At 42.8% G+C, this 13,893-nt stretch overlaps 1 protein-coding gene across 38 annotated transcripts in view; it reads right to left on the reverse strand.

Moving 5' to 3' along the window:
• NRXN3 (neurexin 3) overlaps positions 1-13,893 on the reverse strand; it is a 1,699,208-nt gene that overhangs the window by 1,528,325 nt on the left and 156,990 nt on the right. The gene's annotated exons all lie outside the window — the stretch shown is intronic.

A 13,893-nucleotide genomic window follows, 5' to 3' on the forward strand; every position in this document is an offset into this window, starting at 1 on the left:
GGATGATGTCAACATTGATGCTTTAATACTGAAACTCATTTTGGTGCCATTTTCTCATTTGACCCTCGTCACAGAACTGTGGGATTATAATGTTCCATATTAGAGAAGAAGACATAAAACCTCAAAAAGTTTATAGTGTGTTGTTGATGCGAGCCTCACCCAAATGGGAGAAGCAAAATTCAACTTGGTTCTGTTGATTTAAGACCTCAAGTTCTTTTCATTATCTTCATGGTTCTCAAACTTGACCATGCAACCGATTGTTGGATCTCACCTCTAGATTTTCCGATTCAGTAGATCTAGTGGGGTGGGGCTCAAGAAATTTGCTTTTCTAACTGTTCCCAGTTGTGGCTGGTCCGGTACCAAACTGAGAACCACTGAACTATACCAAGCTTTCTCTGATGATAGAGAATCGCCCTGCAGAATGAAACAGTTATGACTATGGCAAAAAGTAGTGCACAAGGGAATAGAGAAAGAAATGAACAATCTGGAGTGTCATTAACCACCTCGTTTTTAAGCATATGAGCAAACAGGCTCAGTGAAGTAAAATATCCTATCAAAAACACATAGCAAGTGTGTATTTCCTATCACATCAGAGATAGGTGGGGACCAGGAAAGGGGTCCTAGAGGCAAGAGGAAATCTAGGAAATGCTTTGGTGCTGTGGACTCATGAGTAATTAAGAATTCAGGATCTTAAGCATTTGAACACCAAAGCATTAGCTATGTGACTGGACAAGTCAATACAACTCTCTAAACCAGAAGGTAATTGACTGTAAAATTGAGAAAATAATAGTACCTAGCTCACAGGTTTGCTGAGAGAACATTTAATCAGATAAGGAATGTGAAACATACAATTTACCTGACATATATGTAAGCACCCAAGAAGTGTTAGTGGTTATTTATAATAACTATTGTTATTACTATCACCATCTCCACCACTGTCACCCACGGCAAGCTCGGCACCTAATTACAGAGTGCCACAAAACGTGGCCCTGGCAAGCACTTCCCAACCCTGTGCTTGTGTTACCTCTAACAATGCCTCCCTAAAAGTACAGAACAGAATGGCAGCTATTTTTCAAGTTCAAATAAAATGGATATTCCTTAGAGACGCTTCTAACCGCCTTTGAGTTCAGCGGAAATACGCTGTGTTGTCACCAAATCATTATTGTGGGAACTGATCGTCTGGGAGCTCAGTGACTTCTCTCTCTCTATCCTGATTTGCCTAGAACTGTCCTGCTTTCAGCACCGAAAGTCCCACATCTCAGGGAATCCTTCAGGCCCAGGCAAACCAGGACAGTTGATCAGGCAACATCTTGTTCACACACCTAAATGCCTTTTAGTAACATGAGCATTCTAGTTATTGACACTGACAAGTACACGTTAAGTGTGGAGAGCAAGGTAAAAACCGGCTGGCCTACTCTAGGCAAACATATGAGTGAGTTAGAGCCCAACTTCCCTGTTCTGGGGTCCTCTGTCCCCTCAAGAAGGGATCCTAAATACATTTACTCTGGGATGTAAAGGCTGTTTATCAGCTTAACAGGACTTCTAGTAAGGGGAATTTGCATTTCAATACAGAACCAAATACTAGCTGAAGATCTGAATAATTATGAGCAGAGAGAAATCTGTGTTTGGCAGTGAGGGATTTCGCACAATCCTTTCTGAACTCCTGAAATCGTAGGCTGCTAGTAAAAGGCTTCCCTTCCTAGCACCAGAGATTATCTTTAGAGAAAGGAGCAGATGAGAATCACCTAACTCAGGGTCAGCAAATGACAGCCAGCCACAGGCCAAATTCTGTCCACGATCTACTTTTAGGAATAAAATTTCACTGGAACACAGTCACGCTCATTTGTTTACATATTGTCTATGGCTGCTTTCCTGACAAAACACCAGCTGATTACTTGCAAAAGAGGCTCTCCAGCCCACAAAGCCAAAAATATTTCCTATCTGGGCCTTTACAGACCTAGCTTCTTGTTCCTCAAATTGTATTCCATGGAGCTTGTTAGAAAGGCAAAATCTTGGGCCCTACCCCAAACCTTCTAAACCAGAACTGTACCTTAATCAGATCCCTGGGTGACTCCTATACACACGAGAGTCTGAAACCCTTGCACTAGGGGGCTTTTTCAAACTACCTGTGCCTTGGACTACAGATTCTGGGGACCAAATCCATCCAAAAGTCCCACTTATGCCCTCTGAGAATCTTGCCCTTGGAGAGCCACTATTACCAAAGTTGCAAAATGAAATACAAACTGTCCAGTTCTGCGTGAATCTGTAATAAACAACAAATACTTTTTTACTACGAGTATATTCCAAACATTTTACGGAATATACTTAACAATAAAAAAAAACTGACTCATTGTTTATCTGAAATTCACATTTCACTGAGTGTCCTGTATTTTTATTTGCTAAATATTGCAACCCTACCCAAGGGAAAGCTTGCTAATGTGTATTTGGGCTAAGCAGGTATAAAAGTACTTTACTTTTTATGGCAGTTTGCCTTCAAATGTGGCTGCCAATCACACCACCCATCAGATCAAGAGAAATGATCTATTTCTCCTCTCCACGATTCTGGCTGGGCCTTTAGACTTGCTTTCACCAACAGAAGTGGGCATAAGTAATGCTGTGCCAGTTACAGGCCCAGCCCTGAAAAAGCCTGACAATTTCTATCTTAATTCTTTTAGAGCCCAGCCAATGTGCTATCATGAAACCCAGGTCATCTTTCTGGTTTGAGGAGCCACAAGAAGAGGCTCTGGAAGATGAGAAGCCACATGGAGGAGAACCAAGGTGCTCAGCCTCCAGTCAACATTAAGGCCCCGGATGTGGGAGAGATACCTTGATGCAACCCAGCTTATGTGCCAGATGAATGCAGCTGCATAAGTGACCCCAGCAATAGACTTGAGGCAAACTTCTGAGTCAACCCACTGAATCATGAAAAATAAATTGTTGCTATAAGCAATCTCTTTGTTATATAGCAATAAATAACTGATATACTTCCCCTGTCCCAAAGTAGACACTGGGCTTCTCTCCAAAGAGTCCCTTCCTATAAGGCAATATCTGGTAAAGGAAACAGACATCTTCAGAGATGTCCTAACAAGGGCTGGACTGGTCTTCTGGGGAAAAGGCAGCCTTCTCTCCTCTACTTACCATCTTGGAGGAGACAATTCTGTTGCCTGCCAGGTTGGTGGCTTGGTTTTCTCCGTGTCCCTTTGGGCTTACAGATGTAAACTATGCCTTTGATGAGCTGATATTTCTAAGGCATGCTTCTCTCCAAGGAACCAGTACACTCCATCAGATGAGACCTGTTTTCTAAGCCATGAGCATCATTCTTTTCTTCTGTCTTCTCACTCCTTCTTGCCTCCATGAGTTTTGGCTGTTGGTAGAATATAACTTGTCTTCCAGTTACCAAAGGTTCTGGGTTAAAAGGGAGAGTCTAGTATCTCTTTTCCTGTCTCCCTTTGTGTCACTGAGGAGAAGGAGCACTGAAATTCAAACTTAACTGGGTGTCCTGGGAGGAAGGCGTATTTCTTCTTCTCGGTGCTCTCCAATTGCTTTTCCCTTCTTCAGGAACTCCCGAAAATCTTACAATCCTCTTTAGGAAAGTCCCTGGCACTAATTTTTGGGGCCAACATGGCTGCATAAAGATATTTACTTCTATCTGGAATCCCAGCATCCAAGGAACTCATCTTAAGGGTCCACGTGTATACAGAGGAGGGATCCGCTGGGAGCTCCTGTCTGCCAATGACTTCAAAAAAGCAATCCCTTCTTGACTCATGCAGTTGGATTCCAAAGAAACTGGCAGTCCTATTTGCCCACCTTACCTCAAAACTGTCTTTCTCCTCACACTTATGGCTGGAAGAATCCTATGTCTAAGGAAGAGTGACCCATTGCTCTGCTGACAGCCTCCCCAAACATACCACCAGGCAGTCAATGCTACATGTGCACCTCCTCTTTAAGGGCCTGGGTCTGCCTGTCACAGAGCTGTGGAGTGACACAGATGCCAGGTTCTAGAGTCACATGGACCTAGATTTATCACCCAGCTGCTTACTAGATTTCAGACTTTGGGCAAGATTCTAAATGTTTCTGTGCTTCAGTTTCTTCATCAGTTAAAATGAAAAAAATAATACCTGCTCCCACATGAAAATATATTTAAAAGACCTGGCAAAGTGTCTTGCATGTGGTAAAGATTCAACAAATAATATTCACCTCTTTCCTTCAATTTCTCCAACTAAGGTGTCACAAGGTTTAGTGGGACAAACGAGACCCTAGGCAAATAGTCTATTTGTCCTTATCTGTCCTTGTCAGTAAGAAAAGCAACTTGTGGCTGGGTGCGGTGGCTCACGGCTATAATCCTGGCACTTTGGGAGGCCAAGGTGGGCGGATCACCTGAGGTCGGGAGATCGTGACCAGACTGACCAACATGGAGAAACCCTGTCTCTGCTAAAAATACAAAAGTAGCTGGCATAGTGGCACATACTTGTAATCCTAGCTACTCAGGAGGCTGAGGCAGGAGGATCGTTCGAACCCAGGAGGCAGAGGTTGCGGGGAATGGGATCCAAGTTTGCACCATTGCACTCCAGCCTGGGCAACAAGAGCGAAACTCCATCTCAAAAAGAAAAGAAAATCAACTTGTTTGGCCACAGAGGACTACAAACCCAATGAGGCCATAACATTTCCTTTTTGTTGAGAGGTAGTTTGGTCCAGTACAAAAAGCCAATAATTCAAAGTTAGGAGCCTAGATCCTAGGCTCAGCTTAACCACTCTACCAACTTGGGCAGGTCACACAACCTCTCAGACGCCGGATCTTCTCATTTCTAAATAACGGGAATGAAACCACAGTGAAGAGGCCCTTTCAAGTGTTAAAGTGATAAGTCCAAAATTTTTACCTAAAACTTCCAAAGCCTAATTTTCATGGTCCTGGATTCTGCTCCCATTTCTTTTTCAGTCTAACTTGGGGTAAACTTCGGAGTCAATCCACTGAATCATGAAAAATAAGTTGTTGTTATAAGCCATCTCTTTGTTATGCAGCAATAAATAACTGATACACTTCCCCTGTCCCAAAGCATCTGAGCGGGTCAGTTGTCCCACTTGCACTGGAGTTTATTTTATGCACTTTTGGGAACCACCCTCTGCCCTCTCTGCCTGTCATTTCCACTCCTGGGCTCTCCATCAGGTGGCTTGGTATGGGACAACTACAGGGCTCATTGATAAGGAAGGGTCCCCATTCCCCCACGAGCCAACATAGGCCCAAGGGGGTTCTAGTTCCTTGGACTAGAAAGAACTTTACTAATGCTCTGTTCAGTAGGAATTTCTGCAGTGATGGAGATGTTCTACCATTCTGCCCTGTCCATATGAGTCACTGGCCACATATGGCTATAAGCACGTTGAACTAGTGAGACGGGGGAAATGAATTCATTTTTATCATTTTAATCATTTGAAATATAGTCACATGTGGCTAATGGCTACCGTGTCAGATGGTGTTGCTTTGGGGGAAATGCTACAGAGATGCAGTATCAATGGCAGCCCTGGTGGAAGTCACAAATATGTGTGCGGATGGCATTTACTCTGCTGGGAATAATTTAGTCTTTGAGGCAGAAAGACCTGGCTCACGCCTAGCCATAACAACATAAACACCGAAGGGAAGAGAGAAATACACAATACCCACATCCCATTCTCCAGCCTCCGATCCATGCACTGCCAGCCCATTGTACCTCCGTTACTAAGAATCATCTCAGATGAGTCACTCAACCTCTAGAGGTGCTTACTCTTATCTATCTAACAGGGAGCAGAGGATGTCCACTTAGGACCTTCAGAGCATACACTCGCTCAGTTTCAGAGACAGACTCCTTCTTGACCATAAATATAGACCCAGGAGCCTCCTAGAATAGAAGCTCCATGAGAGCAAGGTCTTGACCTTAATCCCCCGTTCATCCCAAGTACCTAGAACAGTGACAGGAACAAAGTAAATGCTGGGTACCACTCACTAAATAAAGAGTTTATTTGTCTCATTCTTCCTTCTAAAATACCAGTTCAAACTCAGGCCTGGAAAGGGATGCACAGCTTCAAGTCAACTCAGGACCAAGGAAGCATAAGAAAATGCATCTACTGGCAAAGAAATTACTAACACATTAAAGATAACCAGACAATTCCAAGAACCCAGGTCCCAGCCTCAATGCAACCCCAAGTCAAACATGGTAATTCTTTAAAGTGTAGTCTCTGGAACCACTCACACCCAAAAATAAATAAATGAACTTCCATTTTAAATGCAGATACCTGCTCCCCCAACTCCAAACCTATTAAATCAGACTCTCTGGGGGCAGGGAGAGGGGACCCAGGAATCTGAGTTTAACTTAATTCTCCAGTGATTCTGACGAGCTCTGGATTTTGAAGACCATAGCTCCGAAGCACATTTTCCTGAGTCTACTTTGTGGAGCTCCTTTTTAAAACGACAAACTAGAAGGCTTTTGCGAACCCAAGCAAAAGCTTCAGAGTTGGGGTTCTGGTTACCTTAGCGACGCTCTCTCTAGACTCATGCTCTTCCCATTAGCCTCACCTGACTCCCTGTGCCTTCCTCAGCAGTTCCCAGATTTACATTTCATGGAGCTGGAGACAGTGCTTTGGTCTCTGAAGTCATTTTTGTCATGACTCAGACACCTCAGTAGACCTCGAAGAGCCACAGACAACACTTCCCCTTTATACTCAGCAAACTAAAGGCAAGTGGGAGGCGGAAATTAGGCCACAGCTGCCTTCCTTTCAGCTCCTGGCTATTGGAAACTGCTGAATTAATGCATCTGTTTTGTTTTATGCATAATCAAAGCTTTTGAACTAATGATGTACCTAATTAATAAATTAATTAGACATTAATATCAATCAGTCAGTCATTACTAAGCACCCACCAGGTGCAAGGCACTAAGAGAGAGGAGAGTGAGAGAAAGGGACCCTGGCGCAGCATGGGCAGAGTCCTGGCCCTCAAGCTTTTACAATCTACCTTGAGAAATAAGAGATCAACATATGAAAAGATAACGGATGATTTAAAAGAGCTGACAGAATGCCAGAGGGCTGCAGACAATGGGTGAAACTTGAGCTTTTCCTATAAGGGGCGGGGGGAATGCAATAGGCTTTTTCCTCCCAAGGGAGCCATTGCCCACCACTTGACATTGTCCAATTTTTTGTTTGTTTGTTTTTAGCAAAGAAGTTGAACATTTCAAATCAGGAATTCATGGGGTAAGGGTGGGCTTGAAACTAGGGAAGAGTAGCCTTGGGGTGAGAGCCTGGGACCTGCACCCACCTTCAATCCACCACCCCATTCCTGTTTCCTTCACGGAGGGTGATTCTCTGGTCCAGACTCCTGGGGTTGCTATGAGGATATAATGTTGGCAAAAACACCCACTGCTCCATCCGGCCCTAGTAGGTGCTTCAATAAGTTTTAACAGGATCATTAAAAAGGCATCTCTTCTACCACAGGCAAGTTCTGTGCCCCTCTTATTCAAACAGGGACAAAGAAATAGGACTCCCTAAGTACTACCCACCCCCACTGAGAGGTCCAGAGTTAACTAAGTTTCCCTCTCCTCTTCATTCAGACTGTGGTATGTAAACCTTTCAAATCTCCCACTTTGCTAGTAAGTTTTTAAATACACATTCTCCATAAATGAATGCTTAATTTATAAAATATAACCACATATTAAACACATTAAAAAACAAACACATACACACACACAACTTCAGACGAGATCAAAGACAGAGATTCTGACAGGATCATCTTGTATATTCCTTGGGGAGGAGTCCTCCAGTCTGAAGACAATGAAGCCCATCCAGGTATAAAGCTCAGATGGGTAGAGAAAGTGGAAGGGACCTATGTCTAGAAGCTTGACCTGAATCCCCCCTTAGGGAATATGAGTTCTGACATAAAAACAGGAAATCCCCATAGAAAATGAAGTGATTCTGGAAAGTGCTCTGGCTTTAATCACCATCTGTATGCTGGTGACCCTCAAATGTCTATACTCAGCCTGACCTTCTCCCCTGAACTCCCCTAAGCTTGAACGCAACAACTTCCTCAATGTCTCCTCTTGGTTAGCAAACCCAAATCTGGCATCTCAGATTAAGCTAGACTCTTGCTCTTTCCCTCTAAACTGTCTCCTCCCCCAGTCTTCCCCATCTTGGTAAAAGCAATATCTTCCTTCCTGCTGCTTAGGATAAACACCTTGGAGTTCTCACTGATCCCTCTCTTCTCACACCCATATCCAATCCAGCAGCAAATCCTGCTGATTCTACCTTCCAAATAAAACCAGAATAGAACCACTCTCACCCTGTCCACTGCAGCCACCCTAGCCCAACACCCACCCCCTCAATCTCTCACCTGGATTAAAGCAGGAACCTCCCAGACGGCGCCTGGCTTCTACCCGAGAACCCTATAGTCTCTCTTCCACATAGCAGCCAGAGGGATCCTATTAAAATATAAGAGAGGTTCCCTATTCAGAACCCTCTACTGACTCCCCATTCTCTCAGAGTAGAAACCAGAGTCCTCACAGAGGCCATCCTTATAAAATGTGCCCCCACGAACACCTCAACCAGCTCCCACTCTTATTCCTAATCTATACGTCCCTCTCTATGTCACCTTCACTCAAATATCCAAATATCACATCCTCAGTGAGGTCTCTCTAACTGCCTTATAGGAAATTGTTTTCCACCTCTCACCCACATTCCCAATCCCCCTTTCTTGGATCTATTTTGTTTCTACTGTAGCACATATCACCTACCAACAGCTATTTATATATCTAGCTAGTGTATTTATTGTGATTTTTCTTTATGTGTGTACTTCTCTGCCCTACTCCCCATTAGAATATAAGACCCACAAAGGCAGGAATATTTTTGTTTATCTTATTCTCTGACACATCCTCAATTCCTAGAATGGTGTCTGGCACATAGCAGGCACTCAATAAATCTCTGTTGAATTTAGACTTGGAAGTCACAGCACAAATCCTTCACGGTACTGATCTCACAGGCTTCCCTTACTGCATACTTCCCAATAATTCCTTTACCCTACACCTGGCCGGATGACCAGTCTCCCTGAGGCCTGCAGAATTTACCAGAGTCCAAGGCCCTGCCAACCTAATGCCGAACAATCCAAGGAGCGACGGTTCTGCCTTAGTTTTGGATGCTCTCCAGCAACAACTAGATTAGCACTTGCAAATTTATCCAGGGACCAAATCAAGAAACACAATCTTTGGAAAGGCCCAGCACAGTGAACTCGCTAATGAAACCAAGCACGATCTCACCGCACACACACCACTGGCACAGTAACTGTAAATTATCCTGACCTCTGATTAAAGTGGTCTTGGAGAATCCTCCATTTTATAGGCAGACTGGCCTTACAAGTAGGTAGACAAAGACTGCAATGAAGAAAAGGTATTGCTCAGAAAAGCATAAAGTGTGATACCAAGATGGGACTGGCCCCAGACAAAACTGTCTCCCATACCAGTAAGCCAGGAACTAGAATTCTACCATCAGAGATTTGTTCCTTTAAGTCACAATAACTTTTCAATTTTTCAAAGTTGCCTCTAAAAGATTATAGTACAGGTAGTACACTTGGGCTAGATGACACTTAAGGCCTTTGTTGGCCAGTTCCATGGAAGGGGCAGTGTGACAGCTCTAAGAAAATACGGTACGGGCCGGGTGCAGTGGCTCACGCCTGTAATCCCAACACTTTGGGAGGCTGTGGTGGGTGGATCATGAGGTCAGGAGTTAGAGACCAGCCTGGCCAACATAGTGAAACCCCATCTCTACTAAAAATACAAAAATTAGCCAGGCGTGGTAGCACACTCCTGTAATCCCAGCTACTCAGGAGGCTGAGGCAAGAGAATTGCAACCGGGGAGGCAGAGGTTGCAGTGAGCTGAGATCATGCCACTGCACCCTGGACTGGGTGACAGAGCAAGACTCTATCTCAAAAGAGAGGAGAGGGGAGGAGAGGAGGGGAGGGAAGGGGAGAAAAGGGAGGAGAAGAGAGAAGAGAAAACGTATAAGATAGAGGTGAAAGGCAAACAGGGAAACAGTGGTGGGGAGGAAGAAGAGAATTGAAGGGAAATAAGGGAAAAGATATTTATCAAGGGTTTGCCTTATGCCAGGTATTCCACTAGCCGCTTTATGTATGCCAATTCATTTACTTTGAAAATGCCATGATGAGGACCTCATTATTACTCCCTTTTTAGAAGAGGAAACTGAGGTTCAGAGAGGTTAAATAACTTGCCCAAAGGCACACAGTTGATAAGGATAGAGTCAGAACTCTAACCTCAAGTCTACTGAGCTCTGAAGTTCATGGTTTTTTCTCAACATCCACCTCCAGAGATAGTTAACATTCAGCTGTTTCATGGTTTTCTAATTAGCCTAGCTGGCCATAAGTAAGTGGTCCTGTTTTAAGGTAGCCTGTAAAACTATATATTGATGAGCAGCAGAGTGAAATTCCAGAACTCAGGACAAAACTATTTTCAGATGGGGTAATCAAGCACTCTTGTTCAGATAGATCAAACAACAACAGCTTGCCCTCTGCACATCCTCCAGTCCTTAGGATGTCAGTCTTTGTTCTTCAGATGCCTTCAACTCACCAGTCAGTTCTCTGGAAGTGAACAGCACTTCCTCCTTGGCTCACACATCCTGGAACTCTGAGGCTACCTGCTCCAGGAAGTAGCCTTCAATCACAATTTTCTGGATTATGTTAAACTGTAATTGGTCCTTTCTGGGAATAAAGCTGTTTCAAAGACTTGGTAAACATTCTGCCTTTTTATGTTGCTGAGATTGGAGCAGTGCCATGGAGCCACGTTCTCTACCTCCATGATGCTTTGCATCTTGGGATCTTGGAACATTTTCAAACTAGTCTTTTCATCTCATGTCTTTCCTCCATCCCATTTTTCATATTTTAAATGCTGATGAGGTAAGACTTTTGTTCCTTTTTTTTTTTTTTAACAACACTGCTTTTAAAAACAGTGCTGAATAGCTGAGCTGGGAGAAGGGTATGATAGAAAAAGAAGGCTAATCATCCCTGGGTCTTTAAAACTCAAATCCAGCCAAGCTTTTCCAAACTTTAGTGAAGGTTTAAGATTTAATCATCCTCATTTCAAGCCTAGAGTATCAGCTCTAAAAGTCAACTCATATATTTTGGTGACCTTTCTCAAACTGGGCTTTGTAAATCTTTGTGGTTATTATTTGACATTATAGACTCATGATGAGCAAAATATCCTGCATAAAATGTAAGCGCTAGAACCCTGACCGTTTAAAATTTGCATGCTCAAACACAAAGGCAAACAGATTCTGACTCCAATGTTTCAAATATACAAGAACATAAAACAGGGAAATGTTAGGAAATTTACTGATATCGTTTGTTTAATAAGGGACAACAGGTATATACTTGCAGTAACAAAAAACTGCTAATAAATTTGTATATACTATCCGTTTATTTGTTTATTTGGATGTTAAAAAATTAACAACCAAATCAATTGCATAAAAGGTGTGTATAATTACAAAGATTTTAATTGGTTAATATAAAAACTTTAAGCCTGGATTCTAGATATCAGTCCATTAAAAAGTTGGCTGATCTTAGCCCCCTGTTATAAAGTGGAAAAGATTTGACAAATTCAAAAACACGAGTGTATGGCTACATGGTAATGGATTTCAGCACTATATTATATCTCATTTCAAGCAGATACATTATGTTGTAGGAACAGCATGGATTCAAAAATTTAAAACCTGAGTTTCGGATTAGCTCTGAGAAGAATGTGATATGATGGAGAAAATTTTATTCCCTACCAGTTGTCTGAGAAAGATTTAAATTAGTTTGAGAAAGGGGTTAAGGTGGAAGAAGAGGTTACCAAGGCCACCTAAATTGGGTAGGCCCCTTCCATGTGAAATGAGAGGAAGAATTTTCTTGGCGTTCTGGAGAACATAAGGACCAGGAAGAGAACAGCAAAGAGAATGGGGGTGGGAATGCAGAGTTTAACTCCCAAGGCACATTGTGGGGACTCCTGTCAAGCTTAGCCAAATCTCCTAGGGTCAAGGTGGCTGCAGCTGACATCTAGGTCACACTTACCTATTCCTTAAGCTCTCTCAGTTTCCAGAAAATGAAAGAGTGAGGAGATTGGATTATCTCTAACCTTCCTTAAATTCCTAAGATTTTAAAATATTTTCTTTTTAACTATGTCACTAGTACAGAAACCACCCTACTACATAAAGAAACCAAACTCTATAATCATTCATCAATATTGGGCCTCCCATTGCATATGGTGGACAGTACACCAAATATTACCCTGGGAGCATCTGCTGTTTTGATGCTTGTAACTACAATAATGACCAATGTATGTGTAACTGGAGCCAGGTTGATGGAATCTAATCACTATCAGTGTTCCTTCCTTCTTGTGAAGCCTCTGTAAGTCTAATTCTCAACAACTCTCAAATTCCAAAATATTATGAGAAAAATGAGCTTCCTATTGGCTTCCTTCATTCGCTGAATCATTTAAAGACATTTAAAGAGCACACACTCATGGGCTCCAGGTGCTGATCCTAACTTCCCCAACAAACTTTAAGGGTAGGCCTGGTGAGGTGGCTCACGCCTATAATCCCAGCACTTTGGGAGGCCGAGGCGGGCGGATCACCTGAGTTCGGGAGTTTGAGACCAGCCTGACCAACATGGAGAAACCCAATCTCTATTAAAATTACGAAATTAGCCGGGTGTGGTGGCGCATGCCTGAAATCCCAGCTACTCGAGAGGCTGAGGCAGGAGAATCGCTTGAACCCGGGAGGTAGCGGTTGCAGTGAGCCAAGATCGTGCCATTTCACTTCAGCCTGGGCAACAAAAGGGAAACTGTCTCAAAAAACAAAAAAAGAAAAAAACCTCAAGGACAGAGGTAGGTATATCTTCTGCTTGGATACTCATTCCCACTGCATTTTCCCCTCTTCTTTTTGGCCTAATGCACAAAACTGTCAGTAGGATGAGAGGCATTTGGCAGTGACAGCAAGAAACAACTGTGCATTTTATAACAGTCCATTAGCGCAAAGCTCTTAATGAAAATGAAAGCTGTTAATGAAGCCAAAAGGCAGTGGAAGCCTTCATTCTGGAGAGGGCAATTACATAGGAGCAGGAGGGAGAAAAATAAATACAAATTCAAAACAAGGTACTCTGTGATCAAGTATTACACATGATGTAATCATGACAAATCAGCCAATTTATTGCCTGCTTTTTTAAAGAGACATATACAAACATTGAAAACTGTCATTCTTCAGTCCCCCAAGTCTCACCCCTAAGCCCTCATGTTGCAGGATGATTCAACCTCAAAATTGTGGACCCATTGACACTTTCAAACTAGAAACAGCAAGTGAGATTTTAACTCAGAGAAGGTTTCCCTGTAGAGTGCCATAATTTAGAGCAAAGTGAGTCACGAAAGTGAACTTTGTAATTACTATATTATTTTTATAACTCCTATGAATCAGAAGCTCTCATTTTAACATGCTGTAGACAAAGGCAAAGATTGCAGGAGAATAGTCCCCTGCCAAATACATTATTTCTGAGTAGGATATTTCCTGTGAAAAGACAAGTCTCTAGAAACTGTGCAGCTTCTGGAATGAACACAAAAAGATCTGTTTTTTTCAAAGCTGTGATGGAGACCATGTGGTGGAATCCTGTCCCCAGCCCTACCCCAACTGCCTGCTGTATTTTCTCAGCAACCTAGGTTCAGAGTTGCAAGACAGTACCTTGCCATGTATACATGTCAATCCTCAACTAGATTTTAAGTTCTTTGAAAGTGGAGATTTCATCTTACATACAGGTAAGAAATAATGTCATTTCAAAGCCTTTCTTCTTTGCCCAGAGAGACTTACACACTTCCTTTTGTAGCATTTCCATCCCTAGTTTTTAAGCT

The sequence above is a fragment of the Sapajus apella genome, unplaced genomic scaffold (assembly GCF_009761245.1).
Source record: "Sapajus apella isolate SASKATOON/1434 unplaced genomic scaffold, GSC_monkey_1.0 scaffold20, whole genome shotgun sequence".
Lineage (NCBI taxonomy): Eukaryota > Metazoa > Chordata > Mammalia > Primates > Cebidae > Sapajus > Sapajus apella.